Source organism: Galleria mellonella, unplaced genomic scaffold, assembly GCF_026898425.1.
Source record: "Galleria mellonella isolate WM207_F2 unplaced genomic scaffold, CSIRO_AGI_GalMel_v1 utg21, whole genome shotgun sequence".
Taxonomy (NCBI): domain Eukaryota; kingdom Metazoa; phylum Arthropoda; class Insecta; order Lepidoptera; family Pyralidae; genus Galleria; species Galleria mellonella.
This window is the reverse complement of record NW_026442037.1, coordinates 909,937-934,293: the sequence shown is the minus strand read 5'-3', so window position 1 is coordinate 934,293 and position 24,357 is coordinate 909,937. Positions and strand designations below refer to the sequence as shown.

Genomic DNA, 24,357 nt, shown 5'->3' with positions numbered 1-24,357 from the left:
TCGGTAAATTTTTTAACCCTATTAATATCTAAAATAGTAAAAATACAAAAGTTTATTTCTATAATTCCTAGTCTAGGACTACTACTAATAATAATTAAAATACTAAATAATAATAGTAATATAATTAAATTTTAATTACGTTCACATTCATTTAAATAGTCTTTTATGTTATCAAAAACAATCTAATACTCCTGACATGAAAGAGTGACAACCTCTTAATAATCATAATATTTTAACATAGAATGAAAATAAGAATAAAATAATATATATAATAATAAAATAATATTTATATAATGTAATAAAATAATATGGCATTCATTGGCTACAATTGAAACAATTCTGATTTAAACAATTTTTGTTCATACTAACGTAATTGTTCCAATTGGATATTTATCTAAGTAGATTTCTACATAAACTTTTTGCTTAATAGATTTTAAACAAATTAATAAGATTTAATAATAAATACGTTCAATAAGTATAGGAAATAAAATATTAAATAAGAAAGTAATAAATAATTAAAATATATATATATATTTATTTATTTAACTCTATATTGCACCATAAATAAAAATATACAATGACAAGTGAATAATTCAAGTAAAATACAATAACATAAATACAGTTTGAAATATACACATAAAGGTACAAAAGACGGTCCTATCGCTAGGGCAATCTCTTACAGACAACCTTTATTTAAATATATAAAAATCCCAGTAGTTTTTATGTAGTGATTGCAATATTATAGGAAATATAGTGCAGGTTTTTTAAACTTTTTTTTATTATTAACATTTAAAAATATTTATCTCGACTCCAAAATAAACGATTAATATTAAAATATAAAAAATATAAATTATAATTATAATTTCTATATTAAATAAAATTATAAAAACTAATGCGTATTTTTATATGTATTCATTTCATTATTTTAAATAACTATTTGCAAGACTGTAATATAACAATACACGTTTTTTTTTGCCTAATCGCTAACAACCCGTCACTTGTGGCATAGCCCAACTGTAGCTAAGTTAACATCTACACATGGGAGGTATTTCTTCACGAGGGCTACGTGTGTAAACACTGGTGGTGTCATGTCGGAAAAAAGGGGTAAAAAGGGGCAAAATACAAAGCAATTCCGAAACTCATGTAAACGTAATTTGGCGAAACGCAACGTGCCGCGTACGAGTTGAGTGACTTTCGTTTTATAAAAAATTTGAGAACGACTTAAGATATTATTAGGTGAGTCAAACTTTACTAATATTATAAAACGTGATAGTGAGTTTGTTTGTTTGTTTATTACCTCCAATCTACCAACCAATATATACTACCTATACATATGGCGGGAGAAGGGATTAGTAATGAGGATTAGTAGCCCGTAGTAGTAGTAGTATGAGATTGCTAGGAATATACCCTGTCAGGTCGACCTCCTCGTGGTTCCCCCTGGAAACCATCTTGACCTATTATATTCGATCAAAGTCGCGGGTAAAATATAGTTTCAAAATATAAAAAAGTGCAAAACTGTAATGATTTCAAACCAGATTTGTTATAACACACGCCAGCCATACACGCTGCGATTAATCACTCCAATCGTACTGCAGTTTATTTTTTTTTTTGTAACAATTTATACAGTTTTTAATAAAATATACTACTCTGTTATGTCCATGGTACTGCTCATGTCTATAGGCGACGGTTACAACTTTCCATCAGGTGGGCCGTCAGCTTGTTTGCCATTCTAAGATGTATAAAAAAAATATCTTACTTAGATTACTATGTTGTGTTGCAAAATACAAGAATGTTATTACTATTTGAACTATACAATCCTATCATGGTAGATATTGATTTGCTAGTAATTGCCAAGTTTGGCAAGCGGCTTAATAATTACAATAATAATAATAAAGTTATAATTTAACATAATACTGAACATAGGCCTCTCCATAAGGGGGGAGGGGGGTAATTAATAATAGTAATGTATTATGCGTAGTTTTAATTAGATAATAGTAGATTAGCATTACAAAGTGTATAACTAATTAATTATTTTAATAATTAATTAGTAACATTATTACTGTATTAATTATTGTTAATGACAAAAGTGCCTATAAAAATATAGCTTGTTACATAATATAACAAATATTTTTTTTTGTACAAAAACAAAAAATCAAAACTACACAATCATAGTAGCCATGGGTCGATCGGCCGTCCCCCTAACATTTCACTGCCCACAACAAACCGTCTCATGGTAAATAGTGCCGTAATGTATACAAGATAAGGTTAAATTCGTAATGCGTTTAAAGGGTGGATGTAATGTTTTTTGTTATAACAAACAAGGGAGGGACGACTGCCCACAGTTAGGGAGAGCTGGCCGCAAAGGGTCGTTGGTGCTGCGTTTGCATTCTTGTCCACTACACAGTCAAGTTGGGGTACTAGCACAGTCTGTGTTCTGCACAAATAATTTTAAGCGTATAAATTATATATAATTTATTATATATTTTTAATTATTAAGATTCTAAGTGTCAAAGAGTTTAATGATTTTGAATTAAAGACATTAAGTGTCATAAATAAGTCAAATTTTTGTCAGTTAAATGTCACTTTGGTTGACCGAATTTTGGCAAATATATTTTATAAACGAAACAAATGCGCAATTTTTTATTAATTTTTTTTTATTTAAATTAGGAACTATTTTTTTTTCTTATTAATATAAATATATATTTCTAAATATTGCTTATAAATTAATAGGTATATATGTATTAATTGAAATGATGGTCATTTTCAAAAATTTTGATAATGAAATCATATTGTAAGTCTATTGTTAAATATGTATAAATTAAAAATAATTGGTAGCAAAGCATTTGTAACGAGACATTTTTTTTATACAACTTAATATTGGCAAACAAGCCGACGGCCCACCTGATGGAAAATGGTAACCGTCGCCTATAGACATGAGCAGTACCATGGACATAACAGAGTTCTCCGCCCATGATACCCCCCATGCGTTGCCATTCCTGAGGACTCAGATATTATTCTTCTGTACCTAGGTAATTCACGCCATATTTGTTATGTTACGCCATACGTACGTGTTTCAACCGTAAAGCACAACTGCTTTACGGTTGAAACACGAATGGGACAGAGGTACCCAAGCAATCGACTTTTGTACAAAGTCTACCTATATTCTATGATATATATATGATTCTATGATATGTATACATTTTGTAAAAAAATATATACCTCATTTATTTCACCAAATCTTATGAAACTTACAACGCCACAGGCATTATTGAATTTCATAAGCAACTTAAACATTGTATATATAAAAGTAGGTACCTAGTAGTTACTTTTATTTATTTATTTATTTATTTATTTTTACTTTTTTGTTTATCGAGGTACATAAATCAATACTTATGGCAAATTGTATTCACGACTCTTAAATATTTTTACACAAAATAAATACTATTTCGTGTAATATTATTATTTTACAATACACTTGATTTTATATATTATATATATTAAGAATATAGCAGCTAATTACAATATAATATTTCAATACTGCTTTCTTTGAAGTTTGATAAAGTTAATATTGTGTTTAAAAAATAAGGGTTTTAAAATTAAATAAAAAACCGTCTTACCAATAAATTTCCAGATATAGGTAAACTTACAATATTTAAGGCAGCATAGTGTCTGACCTTGAAATTAAATTACATTTATCTATTTTGCAAGAATGTAGGTAATTTTCATATAAAAGTGATGAACTACACTTATACATTCTGCCTTTGAAATGGCGTGTAAATAATTGATCCATTTTGAAATTAGATAGGTATTAATTTAATTTAAAGAAAGGTTCCTAAGTGGCGACCGCGTACGGGCAAACGCAGTGTAGGACGACCCCCCACTAGATGGAGTGACGACCTGAAATGCACTGCAGAGAGTCAGTGGTTGCAGGTGGCTCAGGACCGTTCTTTATGGCAGCCTATCCCCCATAGGCCTATGTCCAGCAGTGGATGGATAATGACTGAAATGATGATGATGATGGTGAGTTTAATTTTAATTACAAATATTATTTATACTTTTAACAATTGCGTTTTTCATATAATTTTGCCTATTTATCTGAGAAACTAATATACAAATTAAGCAATCAATTTCTCGCCATTTTTTTCTCTATAGATACCATGTTACTAATTGTGAAAAACAAAAATTAAACCAGAACGTATTTCGTGGAGGTTTATTATTACTAGTAATCTAATAGACGTTATCACATGAAAAAATATGAACTTTAAACTGGAGGGGGGGGGGAGGTAATTGTTAATAATGGGGTTTAACAGCCTGATTTGGTAGCAAAATACCCTATCAGATCGATCTCCCTCTGGAAACCATCATGGTTAACTCTTGTGGAATTCGTTACGATGGCCTAACTGACCTGCTTACATCCTCACCTATTATCACTCATTGGTGCCCCGCCAGCGTATACCGATAGCCTAATCCATTATCATCCACTAAGAACTAATATCATTAGTCCTTACTAATATTATAAATGTAAATGTGAGTTTGTTTGTTAACTTATAGTGGCTTAACCAATTACTATGAAACACACTTACTATATGAGATGTAGAAGGATATAGTTTACTTTCTCCCGATCGGTAAACGTATCCCGGTCACGCAGATAGTGTCGCAGGTATTATTGTTAAATTATTATTGTTAAATATTTGGATTTCAAATATGATCCGTACTATGTAAATATTGTTGTGGCCTCTTTAAGTAGTGTTCTTACTGGTCGCTATTTACAATTTTTAATAAAACAAAACACAACAAATAAAAAAAAAAGACAAAAAAAGAAAGAAAAAATTTTAGATTTCAAATTTACCCGTTTATTACGTTCAAATATGAATCATCGAACTGTTAATTCTAGAATCACAATACGAACTGAAAATTTAATACTATTTTAATATACTTAACTTTCAAGTTACTAAGCAACAACTAAGCAACACAAGGGAGTATCCATTGTGCATACATTAAGCACAGATATTGCAAAGCTTTTCACTGGGATTATATTAGTTACCTAACTTATTTGGCTACCTGTTTTGTACTTAGATCCCACTTTGAGGGTAGTTTGAGAATATTTGAGATTTCACTAAAACAGTAAGTACCTATTGGGAACATCAATTTTAATGTAGAATTAGTTTGAGTACCAATTGTTATTCAGTCGGATGAGTTAGTTAAAATAAATATTTTGCTTAACTTCAATAGAGATTCGTGCTTGATTTTAGATAGTATTGAAGTTTGAACGTACCTCCGTGTATTTTAACTATATAATAACTTTATAATTACACTTGTTTGTTTGTTTAATCCTATCTCCAAGCAAGGTCTCTTACGGGGTTATTATTTGGACCTTAGATCATATACTAATAGATAGAGTGACTTAATACAAACATTTTGCCAAAAAAGAGGTCAATTTTTATATGAAAAAGGATATCAAATGTATAGTTATTATTTAATAGATAGGAGAAACATATATTGTAAGTTTCATTTGATAAATCAAAATAAAACCCAGTTCTCACCATTATTTTTGAAGGAATAGATAAATAGAACATTTTTATTTATAATATATATATATATATATATATATAATAATATTTATTTTTATCGATTACTTTCATTGATATATGAGAATAGATTTTGAATTTGTATTTATTTAAAGTCGCCAAAGTAAATTTAAGTAGGTATATGTAAAAAAGAAAGCACACGAAAGTTAATTAACTACGTGTTCGTTGTCAGAATCAACGAAAGTGGTCGCCATTTTGATAAATATACTCGTATGTGTAGGTACACAATATACAGACGTGTTTTTTTTTTAATTACGTGATAACTTATCTACTGTATTTGATTATATTTCAAATTGTAAATTTTATTTTTGGGAATTAAGAATCGGAAACTTGGACTTTTTTGTCAAGTTTTTAGTCTATGGCTAGTATTTCTAAAGTTATCAATAAAGGTATTCAGAATTAAATTGTTAAAATAGGAAAGATGTCGTAACAACATTTTATTTATTTACTTTTAACGAAATACACATAGTAGCTACCTATTTAAACGTTTATTCATAAATATGCAAGTAAGCAATTTTATTTAGAAAGTTAATGAAGAAATAATAAAGAATATTTATTTTTTAATTTGTTTGTATGCTTTTGTACATTCACTTATAGTATAGATACTAGATTATAACAAAAATGTACACAAGCGGACTTATCCTTTAAAAGGATTTCTACCAGTCAACCTTGAGAACCAGAAAGGTGAAAGTGTCTATAGGGGTTGTATAGAAAGTATAACATATATGGTGTAAAAATAATATAATAAATTATCAGTAGCTATGTACTTAGTAACAGAGTATAGATATACATGTAAGTAACTCAACCATCAATTGTATTGTAAAATATTTTTGTTTGAGCTTTGAGGGCATAATTTGTGGAATTTGGAACAATGTTTATTATATTCAGTAGGTATATATAATCAGTATTTATTTATTTCTTTTTTCATTAATACAAATATCAGTATCAGTGCTTAATTTGAATTATGTACAATAAAGATTTTACAATACAATACAATATGTGTACATGACGGACTTAATGCTAAAAGCATTTTCTCCCAGTCAACCGTAGGGAAGTGTCAGAATACTCGAATGCGGTACTAGTAATTATTGATATACATACATACTAAAATTACATATATAAATGAATAAATATATATGAATAACAAATATACTTCCACATATATGACATATACTATATTATACACGAAATTGAGAATAATATAAAGCACTTACTGCTCGGATAAAGTAAAAAAGTGAGCGTGAACGTTTTTTTTAGACGGTTTAGTCGGTACTCTTAATGGCATCAGGAAGCGCAATCCAGAGTCGTGAAGAATGTAGGAGAAAAGAGTTTGAAGCGTAACCAGTACGGTGAGAGGGGAAAGATAATTGGAGAGTATTATTGGAACGAAGGTTACGATCGTGAGTTTCAAAAAGATACTGGAATTTACTCCTTAAGTAGTTAGGAGACTGGAGTAGTTAGGACTTTCGAATAAGAGTGTAGAGGGTACAAAGAGTTCTATTATTATATTATATTCTATTGAATTGCTTCATATACATTAATAAATAAATAACTATGAAAATTTTGCGTTCAACCGTTTTGTTATAAAAACCGCATTACTATTAACGACGGTTGTATTTATTTACAACTCTCGTTTATTATCAAACATAATCTTTCGTAACATTCCATCCTTATTGACCATTTCACGTAAACTGTTACGCGTAAAACAGTTATGTATGACATCAAACAAATATATTACTGTCTATAGGAAAACACAACGAGGGACAGTCCGTCCCGATGTTTTAATAAAAACATGTTCTGTGAGGAAATGAAAAACCCTCTGTCCCGAAGCGGACCGATATGAACCGGTCCGAACCGGCTCAAACCAATTTAGGTTGCATTTCATCCGAGAAAAATTAAACGGTAGGATGAATCGCCTACTTAAAATAAACTTAACACAAAACGACAAAATATATTGAATGAAATGTATAGTATATATGTACGTATTAGGTACGATTGTAATTATAAAGTTTTGTATCGAATAAATGAAAATTTCTAATATTAAAAAAAAAAATATTTCAAAAGGTGCATTATGAATCATACCATTATATCAATCTTATGCATAATCAAGTATGTAACAGTCATGTTTCTATTACACAGATTTTTCTGTTACGTTTAGTCTAATAATCAGAATCTAATTAAATTACCAAATATCGAATAACCAATTACAACGAACTTTCTTAATAATTTTAGTAGGTAGTTTGGATATAATGTATATGTGTATATGTATGTATATAATTTCAGCCATTAACAGTTCACTGCTGTATATAAGCCTTTCCCATAAGGGGAGTTTTGCCAGTAGTTACCACGCTTGGCAGATCTGTTGGCAACCGTAGTTAGGCTTTTATAAATGTTTTAAGAGGGACGCTGCTGCTCATCCCTCGCCCTATATTTATATTATTATTTATTATTTCAAATTATTAAATTTATAAAAAAATGTTAAAATGTATTAAAATGTAGAACCTATATTTTATTAATTAATGTATGGTTGAAATGATAAAAATAATAAGTATAAATAAATATTGATTTAAAAGTTAATTAAGAATAAAAACTTTTACATTGGTCCTATTCCCTCCAGAATTTTCAGATGGGTTTTGTTTGGATGAAACGCCACCAAAAACTTCAAACCGGTTCTCGCCGGTTCCCACCGGTGGAGAGTAAATAATACAAGTGTAGGTGGTAGCAACAAGATCTAACTTTTTATTACAGTTTGAGGGGCAGGGGTCGCGTAATATACCAATATTTGTTTCTGAAGCGGACGCAAGGAGTGCCCTCAGAGGTAATATTGTAACGACTCGTCATAAATATAAATTAAACGGTTAACCTTGTAGTCACATTGTACATAAATGTGGGAGGATACAAAAAAAAAGAAATGATTGTTTCAAAAGCATTTTTAAAATAGAAATATATCCAAAAATTTTATAATTTTATCCATAGATAACTTAACGCCATCATAGCGTTTAGTTAGTCTTTAGTTGTTAGATATAAGGTATAATTGAAATTTTTTCTACGAGTAGTGAAATTTAATATTTTTTATAGAATGTTGGTAGCAGTCTGGATATTTTTCAGAGGAAGTCTTTGTATAAAAGTCATGTGTTTTGTTGCGGATTGTATTGACACGACAGGATTGGTAGAGACATATTGCAATTGACTGACTGTAACTGGCTCTCAGCTGACAATATGATATACATGGAAATGATCTTACGTACTAAATATAAATATAGGAAATTAAGATAAAAACGGTGGGACGACACATTAATCTAATACGTGCAGTGCTAAATTAACAATTATTAAACCTTTTAATAAACAAATAGTTTTCTTACTGCACTGCACGCATAAACTCATGTGTTTTTTTTTAATCCCGCCTGCGCTATCGCTTTACAACCTTATCAATCATCCTTCACTGGTACCCCGCTAAGTACCAATGAAGAATGATTGGTAAGGATGAAAAAGCAGGTCAGTTAGACCATCGTGACAAATTTAACGATAAATTAGTCATGATGGTTTCCAGGGGGATCCGCGTAGAGGTCGACTTGACTGCATGGACTATATTGATAGCAATGGGGCCTAACCTCCCCATTCCTAACAATCTATTCCCCCCCATAAACTCGTGTTTCTACTATCAACTGTGCTTGCATGGCTGTATTTTTGTTTAAAGGCATGTGTACATTGCATGCCATAGATATGGCAGTAAAATCACAGGATTGGCCTAAAATTTTATAGTAAACCCTGTAATTGCAAAATAATAATAGACGGGTTTTTTTTTTGATGGGTGAAAATGGAATGGTAACCCGGCCTGCGCTAACGGAATACACTGGCGGAGCACCAGTGATAAGTGATAGATGAGAATGAAAACAGGCCAGTTAGCCCATCATGATGAATTCATCAGGAATTAACCATGATAGTTTCTGGGGGGAACCGCGAGGAGGTCGACCTGGTTGGGTATATTGCTAGCAATGGGATTATAGTCTCCATTACTAACAATCCCTTTCCTCCCATAATAGACGGGTTGGCAACAGCGGTTAGGATTTGGTGATATTCTAAAAAGGACGCTACTGCCTAATCGTTGACTATTAAGTTCCCTTGGTCGCCGTTTACGGTACGCACGGGAAAGGGGTGGCCCATTCTACGTAGAGACCATACGGCAAAATATATTATACTATACTATATATACATATAGTATATATATATATATATATATATATATATATATATATATATATATATATATATATATATATATATATATATATATAGATACGACAACATAACCTTCAAGAAAAGAGCATATTCCTTTTTAAAAGGCCGGCAGCACACCTGCAATGCCGTAGGTGTTGTGGGTGATCATGGGCGGCGGTAGTCACTTACCATCACACACATACATTCAAATTACACTCTACACACAGGTGAGCCGCATGCTCGTTTGCCCCCTGTGTTGTAAAAAAAAAATCTACTTTTACTGTAATTTCCAGTGCTGAATTTGTTAAAATACTATATATAATATAATAATAATTAATATATAACAGCCTTTATTGCTGAAACTTTTACATTTTACAAACATTTAACACTACAATTCTAATTGACTTTTCCACCTTGTCCTTTGAATTGGCCTCCTCAAGATCTTTCCACTTTTCTCTATCTTTCGTTAATTTATACCACAACTTCCCGCTGTTCTCTTTTCATGTCATCCTCCCATCTTTTTTTCTGGCATCCTATCTTTCTTGTCCCATATCTTGGATACCAGTCTGTGACTGATTGTGTCCATGTGATATTTTCTCTCCTCATAATATGTCTTGTCCACCTCCACTTGAGCTCTTTTACAGTTTTTATTACATCTTTCAATTTTGTTTTTCTTTTTATGTAATCTATTGTTATTTTATCTTTTAATTTTATGTTTAAGATGCTTCTTGCGATGTTTTTCTATACTATACTATATATACCTACATCTAACTAGTGAATGAATTTGAATTCAGAACCTTACTTTTTTTGTCGATTGTAAATTTTTCATAACATAATTTAGGTCAATACAAACGAAGCTATATCCTTAACATACCGCAACGATAACAACTGTTCCATTACAATAAATATATATATACTTATATAGACAAAACTAACTTTGTATACAATATTAAACAAACAGGCAATTCGTGCGACAGGACCCAATGGACACCGCAATTTATAAGCGGGTCGGACCCAAAGAAAGGGTAGAATAGCTGCTGTTATTGTATCGGAAGGTGGCCCGGCCTTAACGGGCTTACACAGTGTAGAGTTATGCATGTTATAGACAGGGGCATTGTTTAATAAAAGACAATTACTTTATATTGTTTACAAAATATTCACAAATTTTCTTCGAGTACATTAACTATAGTGTCAGATGTCACAGTCGTCCATGAGCACCTGCAACACTAGAGAAATTGCAGGTGCGTTGCTGGCCTTTTAAAAAGGAATATGTTCTTTTATTTGTGTACTTAGGAAAGTGGCGTCTATCTTTCTGGTGCATATTTTTATATGGAATTTATAATTCACTATATAGGTAGTATTTTATTGTATTTAGTTAATTCCCGGACTCCACTTCTAAGAAAGTGTTATGCTTTTTATATAAAAAAAAAATTGTACAGATTTTCTTAACATTCTAATGAAACAATCCTCGCAATGCTGCTTCACAACAAAATCGGATAAATTGATGTCATCTATTCAGGCGACTCACTTAAAAGTACTTTATAAACTTTATAAATAAACTAAACTTTATAAACTAAAAGACATGTTTTGTAATTGGATAAGGAACATTTCATTAAATAGATTCGTGGTATTTAATAATGCGAATTAAATATCCTCATTCAAATGACCGCCGCGCCAGAAGCTATTTTTCATAAACAAAGGCTCGGATTCGATTGCTGGTCGTGTTAATTTAAAAAATATTTTTTCCAAATTAATTCAGATCTGAATTGTGTTCTGGATTCTGACAACTTGACGACTAAACTTTTAGTGTAATTATGAAGCATTGGTTGCTGTTATTATTATTACTTATATATTAAAATAAAAAATAATGTCCTATCTAACGACTCTTAGCTCTGAAGGGTCACATTTGCAAATACAAACGTTTTCAAAGTGTTAGTGCGTAGTTACAGCTGTCCCTTACGCACACAACGGCGAAGGGACAAAGGTCACCGGCCACCGCCTTCTTATATTTGTTTAAGACGTGTATTGTACCCTAAACCCTTCTATGTACATTTATCTGAAACAAGCTACCTGCTACGATATTATACAGAAACGTGTAGACATGAATAATATTCTTAAAAGGAAAATATCGCACAAGCGGTCATTAGCTCTAAATTTTAATATAAAGTTAAAAAAAACTGGACATTGAGTTAAAAAAAACTGAAATTGAACTGAACAAACTGAACATCAGGGAAATAAACTATAATAAAATTCTCGTGTGTTTGTTACCAAATTCTTTCGAAACAGCTTTGCCGATTAGTCAAGTAGCTTGAATCAAGCGTATAAATTGGCGGCTTTAATAAAACAGCTTAATTTACGCATCAAATGCTTAAGGTTGATAATACAGGGACAAATGAGCATGCGACTTACATGATGGTAAGTTCTACCGCTACCCGTTAGCATCCGCTACACTGAAGGAATTGTAGGTATTCTGATGGCCTTTTAGAAAGGAATATGCTTTTTATGAGACATTGTAGTATGTTAACTAAGAAGGTATCATGTTGGCAGGCGTATGGCAGTCGCGAGCTTACTAATGGTAGCGGAATTAAACAAAATAATTCTAATCGACTAACCAATGCTTATGTTTGACAATGGAGTATTAATAGCTGAAATGATAACGATAATGTGATAGCTTCTTAGTTATATGTGATAGCTTACTATTCTCTTTTATTTATTTATTCTTTATTGCACAATACAACTTTGTACAAATGGCGACCTTAATGCCATTTGGCATTCTCTACCAGCTAAGCATTAAGTAAAAACAGAAAGCGTATGAAGGGCAGATATGATAAAAAAATATAGTTAATATAGTGCCATAATTATAGTTATATATTGAAATAATCATACTAATATTATATCATATAATTTTATGTATTTATTTCATGATACTTTGAACAAAAAATAAGGTGACGGCCTATCGGTTGGAAAATGGTATTCATGTTTATAGACAATCATTATTTTTTTATAAATAAAATAATCATTATTACTATCCATCAGATAGTTTGACATTCCAAATTGCATAAAAACAGAAAAAAAGCAAAGTGAGCATTATTTATTTCAAATTTGAATTAAGAACACCTAATTGAAAATGGAATTTTAAACATAATCAGGACCGGGGTGGGTGATCTCGTAGGTGGGTAACGCGACGAGTAAATAGAGGTTCTATCTAATAGCCCCTCCAGAGACTCTCAACGTTCAATCAAAATGATAGGTAATTCAGTTACGCGACCGCTGGACGAATACCTTACCTAAGTACAATTACGTACAAAAGTGTTTTATGTAAATCTAATATTGTGTTCTACAAAAAAAAATCGACTTCAAATGTGGCAAAACCAATTTTAATTTAAAAACTGAACTAATGTAGTAATTTTGATAAAATTTCTATGGAACCAATATGTAAGTATGTCGTTTTAGATAAAAAAAGAATTCCCCAAATCGGTTTACAACTGACGGAGTTATGAGGTAACGAACATAAAAAAATAAATACTTCATAATTGAAAACCTCCCTCTTTTTGAAGCTGGTTGAAAAAAAATAAAAAGTTGTACTAAACAACAAGCATTTTTTTAGAAAAAAGGGGCAAACGAGCTTGCGGCTCACCTGATGGTAAGTGACTACCGCCGCCCATGATCACCCACAATACCAAAGGCATTGCAAGTGTGCTGTCGGCCTTTTAAAAAGGAATATGCTCTTTTCTTGCAAGTATACATTTTTGTCTTCTCGTTAACATCTGAATGTTAATCTTAATATACGTATAAATCTTTTATAATATTGCTCAGTTTATCAATAAAAAAAAATGGAAATTTATTGTAAACAATTTATTTTCTAAATTTTAACAATTTTCACCAATTTATTGACATTTTTACTATCGACAATATTTATTCGCATAGTGGATCTTTGCTGAGTACATACTATTTTTTTCAAAATTAAAGTCAATATTTATGTGGGACAAATTTAAAAATTATACCTAAGATTTTACCCCCCGACTGTCCTCGATCGTGGAGCCGACCATCTCGTATCCCCAATTCCCTAATTAATCGTGTATCGAAGTAAACCCCCAGAGTTTTGGCCCAATGATGACCCTAACTAGCTTAGCTGCTAGCAATATTGACTCTAACTGCTTTATTTTGTGTTTATTTATCTATTTACTTCTATTTGATAAGTAAGGAAATTGATGTAAGGCTACTATTAGTCATGCAAAGATGTTGCCCTCTGGTGTTAAGAATTTGGCCGCCTTCTTTACAGAAAATATAATATATTATAGTTTTTTTTTTTAATAATGAATTAAATAATTTGAAATGAATTTTATTATAATATATAGAATAGACTTATCATACGATAATTTTTAAAATACTTAACTATTAATAATAAACTTTCATATTCAGGTGGTGCTAAGATTAGATATTGGATCCTCGGACCACAGTCAAGGATTGTCCAACAGAGTTGTCCCCATATTAACGTGAACAAAGTTGTGGCCTATTGCTAGTTATAAATAAATCTATACTACTTCATCTAGTGCATGTATGCCAAAATTAGAAGTTACTCAGGGAGGTATGAAGAGGACTATGCTCAGAGTTTCTTTATATGATAGAATCCGTAATAAGGATATCCACAAAAGAACTAAAGTGACCAACATAGCTCGAAGAATGTGCAAGCTGAAGTGGCAATGGTTAGGTAGCTAGAAGAAATAACAACTATGGGCTCACCTATAGGCAGGAGCGTCACAGTGTTAGTTCCTTCCGATAGACCGCATTCAAAGTTGGGCGGCTCGAATTATTGATGATTAGTACCTTACTGTCCGACTCGATTCACTGAAACTGCGTAGAGATGTTGCATCTCTGTGCATCTTCTCGTTCATGTCGTTAGTGTTGTGGGTGATCAGGGGCGGTGGTAGTCACTTACCATCAGGTGAGCCGTATGCTCATTTGTCTCGTGTTGTAAAAAACAACTGACAAGGAAGAAAGGTTTTTTTTTATGCAACTCAGAATGCCAAACAAGCTGACGGGCCACTTGATAGAAAGTGGTAACCGTCGGTTATAGACATCAAGAGTATCATAGATATAACAGAGTATACTGTTTCGCCCATGATACTCACCATACGTTGCCATTCCTAAGGTCTCAGGTGTTATTCTTCTGTACCCTGTAAATTCACTACAATATACCCTCCAAACCAAAATACAGTCAATCAAATACAACTGTTTCATGGTAGAGACACGAATGGGACAGAGGTACCCAATCATACGACTTTTATACAATCTCGCTCTGGTACATATACATGTATAAATGTAAAAGTTTTTAAAAATACTTGGACGTTTGTTATCAATCGCAGATTTGATGCATGTGTAGGATGTATTTTAACCCATAGCACACTGTATACATTGATACACGCAAGCAAAGCCGCCAGAAACGGCTAGTAAATTTTATAAATTAAAACAGTGTTTCAGAGTAATCACGAGTGCCACATGATACGTCGATGCAATCATTATTAAATCCCAAATATATTATTATCTATTAAACATTAAGCTTCGTGAACATTATATGTGGGTAAGCAATTAATACTAGAGTTATGTAATCTATCGAGGGTCCCACGTGACCCTTGGGATGACCCTTGCTTAACGAAGTGTATGGCGCGAGTTAATACCTCTTGTAGTGCGCAAAAGGTTAAGCCTTAACTTGGTAACTAAATATTAATGAAAGATTTGAGTAAATCGTTGGGTTCGGGATAATCTGAAATGTACAGTTTGCGTCAAATCTAGTACATCCGTAATGGGGACTAGTAGCCCCATTGCTTGCTGTATACCCTATCAGGTCGACTTCAGTGTGGTACTTCTTGGAAACCATTTTAGTTAATTTCTAATTAAATTGTACTTTATGCAACTGTATCTTTCTTAAATTAATTCATCATGAAGAGTTAACTAACTTGACTTGATTTTACTTCATTTTCTATGGTGCCTTAATGAGTGAAAATGGAATGGTAATCCCCGCCTGCGCAGGGCATAAAGGGGCAGCAGCGTCCCTCTTAAAACGTCACCAAAGCCTAACTACGGTTGTCAAACCACCTACCAAAAATGTCGCGACAACTGGCAAAACCCCTCTTATGGGGAAAGCCTATGTTTAGCAGTGTACGGTTAACGGCTGATACATACAAATATACAATGGAAGCCATAATATTATTTTAAAGATTTGGACTGTCTATGTATTTGTTCTGATATCACGCAAAAAAATTCTAAAACAAAATCAACGCGGTATTCAGTATTGCGTTTCTGAAAGTCTATTTAAAAAATTGGTGTATAGTTTATTTTAATATCATATAAAAATGGTCCAGGTCAGAGGCTTTCTTACTTCCGAAATCTGCGCGTAAGAAGAAGCTGCCTAAAACGTAGTGTATAAAGATTATTTACATTAACTGCATTACGATTTAAAAAAAATAGTGACAATTAATTAAAAATGAGTTCACACGAACGCAATTCAATTTTCTAACGATCAAGCGTAAGCGAACTCAACCCTCAAGAGACAACGGTTGGTATTTTGCAAAAAGCACCGAGCACGGGTACTTCGGGCCGGGCAAAGTTAGTAATCGATACGGCCTTAGGGCTTTGGGTATAAATTAGAAGTTCCATCGATCACCGGCGCCCTTTGCCCATCGGCTCGTACTTTATTGATAGTGAATGTTAACCGACAGTTCACTGAGTTACGTTAACTGGGAATAGTATTTTTTCTCTTTTTTTTTTTTCTTTATTCGACGTCAAAGACGATAATCAAGTGAAGATGGGAATTTTTGCCAGAAAATAGTTCTATTAATCCATCAACTAATTTACTGTCAAGCTCTGTAACATAAAATTTAGATTAAATTAAGTTTTTTTTTTTAATGGGTGAGAATGGAATGGTAACCCCGCCAGCGCTATCGGTATACGCTGGGGGAGCACCAGTGAAAGATGATAGATGAGGATAAAAACAGGTCAGTGATGAGCTACTTGACACCACAAGAATGAACGGCGCTGGTTTTATAGGGGAACTGCGTGGGAGTCGACTTGCAAATGCTAGTAATGAGGCTGACCCTATTACTAACAGTCCTTTTCCCCCCATAAATTTTGGGTAAATCAATGAAAGAAATGGAACGAGGCTAATTATTAACAAAGGTAATTTGTAATTTAGTGACAGATGAGCCGAATTGAGAATAAATATTATCAAACCATCATTTCATATCATCACATGATGATATTATTGATGATTATTATCTAAGTAATAAAATTTGATGTGATTAATGAAACCACAAAGTAAATTAGGGATATAGGTATCTGTCTGTATTTTTAGTTAATTTAAGAACGTTCATAAATTTTGCTTACCGAAATGTAGCATCCTTTCATTTTTTTTATATTACTGAGGTAGCAAACAAGAATACGGCCCACTAGGTGGTAAGCAGTTACCGTAGCCTATAAACGTTTGTATTACCAGGGGCATTACGTGCGCGTTGCCAACCCTGAAGAAACCTTTTTACCCCTTTTAAGACAAACCTCATGCTGTAGTCTCTTGGAAAAACCTTGACACTCAATAACCTGAGCGTTTGTGGGAGTAAATATCTCTAAAACCGCACTGTACGGGACCTAGTCTCTAAGATATGGAGGTGAACTCTCTGTCGATAGCGAGCTGTACGATAATAGAAAGTGGCAGTGAGCGTCATATTGAACAACTCCTCAAATAGCTATCAATTTTCAAAAACAATTTCACGTTTTTCAATGGTTTCTTTATTATTAATTATACTTTATTGTATACAAAATTCACATTGTTATAATTTATATAAAATAAAGATGTATAAAAAGCGAGCATAACTCTGTAAGAGTTCTCTTCCAGCAAACCTTGAGTGGAAAGGAGCATTAATTACCATGGTTCTAACTGCTTATTAAAAAAAATTAAACTTTCGCGTTGTTCAAACAAATTTAAAATATACCATATTTCCCTGCAATTTTTCGTCACGTTAAGCCCCAATAATGTTATTAGAATATATTTAAAAAGTGTTTTGTAAGCGAACTAAAATATTAACCATAGAATACGTTGCATAAAGTTTACCATTAAAATCTTTACACCTTCATCCTTTGCCAGTTGCTGTCACAATTTCCAGTGGCAGCTTTATAAAAATATTATTCCATAATTAATATTTATAATCGTAAGAAGAGCACTTTTGAAATAATCAATCGGAAACATTGGAAATTCCTGAATTGTTTGAGAAAATTGTCAAATTATTGCGATGTTACGAACACTCTTACATAAAAGGCCGATATTATGAACTATGTCTTTTGACCATTGCTGAACATAGACCTACAAGAGTGATTGTAATTATTTATTTATTTATTTATATGCTTTTGTACATTCACATTGTAATGTTGGCTTCTTCAGGGTTGGCAACGCACATGTAACACCCATAATGTTGCAGACGTCCATAGCCTACAGTCACCATCATCATGCGAGCTGGTATGCTTATTTGTATAAATAAATGATTATTAGATTTAATCTCATTTTCAACAAATTTCAAAAGGAGTAGATATGTATTAATTTTTTCTCTGTATAGACACGTTATACAATATCTTTCTTAATTCTTAACTAATTTTATTCATTCTCTATTTAAGAACGTAAATAAATATTGGAACAGAATATTTCTGTGCAGACAAAAGTATTGTGTTGCGGTCTCTGACCGGTTTTGTCGTTGGCCGCTTATTAAAACATTTGACTGTCAAAAGACGAACTATCGACGAGATAAATTAAGAATAGAAACAATCTTTATTTGAATAGATTTGTTTACAAGTTCGTTTTAAATTACCTTTTTAGCTGTCTTTCAGTCTTTCCTAAATTCCGTTGTCTTAAACTCCCTTTATAAAAAGCACTTTCTCAAACTTTGTTCTTATTGAATGCATTCTATGTGCAAAAAAAGGCAAAGAGATCGTCACTTTTTAGGATTCTGCTGCTGGATTTGTTGTATATTGTTATCAACTGATAAGAACGCGCAAGAAACAACAGTTACTCGTTTCAATTTATTTGAAATAATTTTACATTTACATATATGGCTACTATTGACTATAATTAGCTTTGAGTTCTATTTATATATATGTATGATTCAATATAAAATAAACAAGACGACCGAGACAAATAGAAAATATGGATGCAGAATTTAAGACTAGAAATTTTCTTTTCCTTTAATCACGACATCGAATCCTAGACCGTTCCCATAGGCGAGTCATTATCAGCAACTTCGACCCCAGTCCAATTTCAGTAGACTTTTTGACTATACTTTGAACTACAAGTTCTCAGAAAAGACGATGTCAATGAAACATAAAAGGAATCTTTTATAAAACACTTTCTAGAAATATCAACTTTTCTGAAGACAAAGATTTCAAGAAGAAATAAGACAGATATCTCACTGAAAATCATCTAAATGATTACTACTGTAGTACTACTACTGTTTGTATTGTAGTATATTGTAGCAAACTAGTAAATGTACTAAGCGAAATTCTGTCTTGAACTAAATAAAACAAGACGCAAACTCCACCCACCGACCCTCATAGTAGCACTTAACATTTCTAAAAGGATACATTATTGAGGAGAGCCCTAAAAACAACATTTTTACATCCATACCGTCCTGCCACGCATATTTTATTGCGGGTTGCTTGGGATGACCCTCGTTTCGGACCGTGGCTTAAGAAATTATAGACGGGAACAAAAAAATAATAAAAAATTACCATATTAACTGAGTATTAAAACTACATATTTGTCAGCTTTGGAGTAGTTGTAGCAGTTCATGGTGGTCTCTTAGTATTCCCCTGTAACAAAAAAGAAAAAACTTGGTTATATAAACTCGAAGAATAAATAATATTAATTTGAAACAGCCAGACTTTGTAGAAAAGTCGATTGCTTGGGTACCTCTGTCCCATTCGTGTTTCTACTGTGAAGCAGTTGTTTGCATGGCTGTATTTCGGTTTGAAGGGTAGAATATGGCGTGAATTTACAGGGTACAGAGGAATAACACCTGAGTCCTCAGGAATGGCAACGTATGGGGGGTATCATGGGCGAAACAGTATACTCTCTTATGTCCATGGTACTGCTCATGTCTATAGGCGACGGTTACCACTTTCCATCAGGTGGGCCGTCAGCTTGATTGCCATTCTAAGCTGTATAAAAAAAGCTGGTCCTGAAAAATTATTCTAGAAACTTTTCCTTATTTATGATACTGTTACGTATATTTTAAAATTTCCTTATATTAAAAAAGAAAAAGTAATACATCTGTCTTCAGTTTCAGAACAAAAATGTGACCAAACTGATGATAATATATGATATTATTAAAAACATATATTTTGCAAATATATGTTTTGATATACTTCCTTCGACATTGTACTTTACAAACTTAACTTACACTATAAACTTGAAACAAATGCTACGTAAATAAAAAAACGACAATATTTTTTATTTTTCTTGTAGTGTAGTGAATCTCGCAAGTATCCTTAGACAGTAATTCCATTGACCATCAGGCGGGCTATACATATTTGCATTAGTAACTTATTTCTAAGAATAAACAAATGTTTGCTTCGATAAAAAATTACTTCAATGTTAAATACTCCAAACAACGGGATATATCTTAGATACAATGTATGCATATTCCATGTTTACATATGGCATTCACTTCGCAAACAAAAACATCAGCTCCAATAGTCACAATATTTAAATGGGAGTAAATTTTATCTGTTGCTAAAATTAATTTGAAAATTAGTTCAAAATTAGCGATGTGATCACACAATATAGTTTAGTACTTATTAGGTCGACCTCCACACGCCTCACCTCTTCCTTGTAAAACATCGTGCTCAATTCCTAATGTACTCGCCACAACTAACTGACTCGACTTCATCTTCATAATTTCATCTTTCCCTGGTTCCCCACCATGTATACCATTAGTATGCGTGGGAGCACCATTCAATCTTTATTCATTAAAAAATATATGTAACATAGTCCAAAAAATATCTTACTCCTCTTTTAACTGACTTTAAAAAGGAGATTCTCAATTCGGTTGTGATTTTTTTATATTTGTTACTTTATAAGTCCGTCAGTTCTAAACTGATTTAGATGTTTTTTTTTATTTGATAAGATATACTTACATAATGGTCCAAAGAAATGTTATGAAAATCAGTTTCATATTTTAATTTTTAGAGCAAAACAACTGATTTTGATACAATTGCACTTAGTTCTTTTTTTTTTTGTGGAACACAAACTTTACTCGTAATTATTTAGGATTTGCTTAAAAAAAGTATGTACATTTTCTTTCAGTTCTTGTCTGTTTATTTGAAGATCTTTATAATACCTGGCCGGTCCCGCGAGGCACGGGTCTGATGGACAGACTGCCGCGCAAGGGTTAACCTAAATCAATATAAATATTTGACGAACACCGCTCCATACCTTTACTTGGTCTTCGTAAAATCTAGTTGTACAATCTTATGTAGACTTTTTACCATATTAGGGTTTCATTTTAGAAGCAATAAAATAAAAACATTAGGTAATAGTAGTGACAAATAAGGTTTTAAAGTTATTTATTTATAAATTTTATGACTTTACTAGCTTTTACCCGCGTCTTTGTCCGCGTGTCTAGGATATGTTCAGTGACCGGAATAAAAAGTAGCATTCCCGCACAATACAAACATATGTATTGATGAGGACGTATTTCTTTGTATCGGTCTGAGTTTTTTCTATGTATAATATGTATGTATATAAAAAATAAGAATATGCATCAGTAGTGTAGTAACAGTAGTACAATTTTTTACTTAATATGTGACTAGATGACCGTGTGGTCCCGGCATAGAATGGACCACCCGTTCCCTTCCCGTGTGTAAGAGGTAACAAAGAGAACTTAATGGTTGGGGGATGAGCAGCAGCGTCTCTCTTAAAACATCACCAAATCCTAACTACAGTTAACCTTAGCCTAAACTTAGGTTCTCTCAAATAACTTAGAGTCAAAAATGTACACGCAAAATGCAATATATATATATATATATTTTTACAACACAGGGGGCAAACGAGCATGCGGCTCACCTGATGGTAAGTGATAGGTATATATATATATCTAAAGATTTATATAAATTTACTTTGTATAAATTTACATTTACTTTGTATTGGTACTTAGAATAGTTTAGCATCAATAGACAACTACTAAGATACATATTCCTCAAACTATATGCGGTCCACTGACAAATGTGGGGGTAGTACGTGCGAATTACCCACAGTTTTATCCAGGGCTCGAACCCCATCCCGTCCCCTGGGCAACCGCCGTCCGAAAAGTTTGCCTTTGACCGTGCAATAGGATAAACGTAGAGTTGTTTATACGATTAAATTATTTTATTTCTTAATTAGAATAACAGTAGTGTATTAGATTAACGTATTTGATTTTTAATACAAATACGAATCGGTCCATCTGTTTGTTACTTTTATGTATGTATGTATATATATGTGTATGTATATATATATGCGTATGTTTGCTGTCGTCGTTCGTAATGTCACGTATGGGCACCACAGAATATCAGCGCTGTAGCAATTAAATTGCTGCAGCACATGCTGAGTGGTGACCACGTTGGCAATAATAAATGTAAAGTTTTTTTTTTTTAATTCATAATGTATGTAACTTTTTGTTGTTGTCAATAAATGTTTTCTTTCTTTCTTTCTTTCTTATTTCTTGAGAGTTTCATTTATTTATTGATATAAATTTTATTGTACACAGAAATAAAACTTAGAGAAATATGGCAATGGAAAACAAATGTTAATTTTTTTTTAATGGATGATAATGGAATGGTAACTCCGCCTATAATATATATAGTATAATATTATCCCTATTATATATATATATATATATATATATATATATATATATAATAGGGATAATAGGTGGGAATGAAAAGGCAGGTCAGTTAGCTCATCGTGATGAATACACCTGGAATTCAGCACGATGGTTTCCAGGGGGGACCACGAGGAAATCGACTTGATAGAGTGTATTACTAGCAATGGGACTGATAGTCCGTATTACTAACAATCCCTTATCCCCCTCAAATGTTAATATTGCAAAGATGAAAACACCATGGCGTAGTGGAATAAATATTTTATTCCGAGCGGTGGTTACAAGGCAGAACATTGTTATTGTTGTACCATGTACCAAAATCACGTTAGCACGAGCCAATATTTGCATTTTATTGCCAGATATGTAAACAGAAATTAATATTAGTACCTAACATTAGCTAGTGTGCTACATTTAATGGGAAATTCGATGATTGGAGTGTAAATACAGTGCCTGGTATATATGAATTTTCTTAAGAGAACAAAAATTACAGTAAAGATGACAGTAAATTTAAAACCAATATATATTTAAATTTCTACAAAACACGGTTATACAACATATGGGGTATTTAGCAGCTCTGTAAACGTAGTTAGGTTATGGCCACACCAACAGGGCAGTATCTCCTTTTCTTATCTACGTACAAACATCCATAGTCGAATGGCTCTCAAGAGATCTGCCCCGCCTCTTTACGGCCTGTCAATGACTACTAAATTTAGAACCGGCCCGCCATTGATATAAATGTTTTTTGTTTTCCCAAAACGATCCTTCAAATTGTAATTTACTAGTGTGCGATGTTTCGTCGAATGTTGCCTTTGTTTTTTTTTTGTATTATGGTTATTGGAGTTACGTTAAGGTGGGTTTCGACCAAACAAGTGAATGCTTCCCATATGCCACCAATTTTGTTTATTGAGAATGGAAATGTGCTCAGAGGATTATTGTTCAATTGCATGTCAGAAGAGTTTTATGTGGCGTTATTTTTTTGTCAAATTAGATGGTAGAAATATTAAAATGACCCTTCAAAAATGTTTATAATAAATTTATTGACTTCTTAGTTACAAAATCTTGATGTGGAACTAAATTTCGCAATTTATCAAAGCTAGTTTGGACAATAAATAGTTTTAGCAGTAACATTCTGTTTGTGTTATTTGCTGTCTGGAAAGTTGTGACTTGCTAAGAGTGACTATAAAGAAATGATTATTCCCCAGTTACATTATTGGTGTGACGTAATTACAAATATTATGTGTTTGAAAAGATATTTGGAAGAATTATTATTAATTATAATTAGTGTAAGTAGTTTTAATTACACAATTGGGACTTAACGGGATGAAAAAACCTTCGCAGGTAAATAATATGTAGTACCTATATACCTGCTTCTTTATTGCCGACGTTTCGACATGGATTGCACCACGACATGATCACGACAGTCTTGGTTTTATCATCGCGTTAAGTCTCAATTGTGTATTTGAAATAAAATATATGTAAACAACGCGAAACTTTAAAATGAACTAGTGTAAATAGTGTAGAAACATACACTTACTATAGGCATCGTAAGAGATTTTGTACGAAAGTCATCCTGCATTAAGGCCATGGAAGCATTAACTGCTCTATACACTCGTGTTTCTGCTGTCAAAAAGGTATACTTCACGGTGGTATTT

The 24,357-nt window shown here is 32.3% G+C and overlaps 1 long non-coding RNA gene across 2 annotated transcripts in view; it reads right to left on the bottom strand.

The window, feature by feature from the left end:
• Positions 1 to 24,357, bottom strand: part of LOC128200563 (uncharacterized) — a 99,986-nt gene that overhangs the window by 47,444 nt on the left and 28,185 nt on the right. For both annotated transcript variants that reach the window (XR_008252772.1, XR_008252773.1), the window contains exon 2: positions 19,575 to 19,655. This is a non-coding gene — a long non-coding RNA (uncharacterized LOC128200563). The remainder of the gene's footprint in view (positions 1 to 19,574; positions 19,656 to 24,357) is intronic.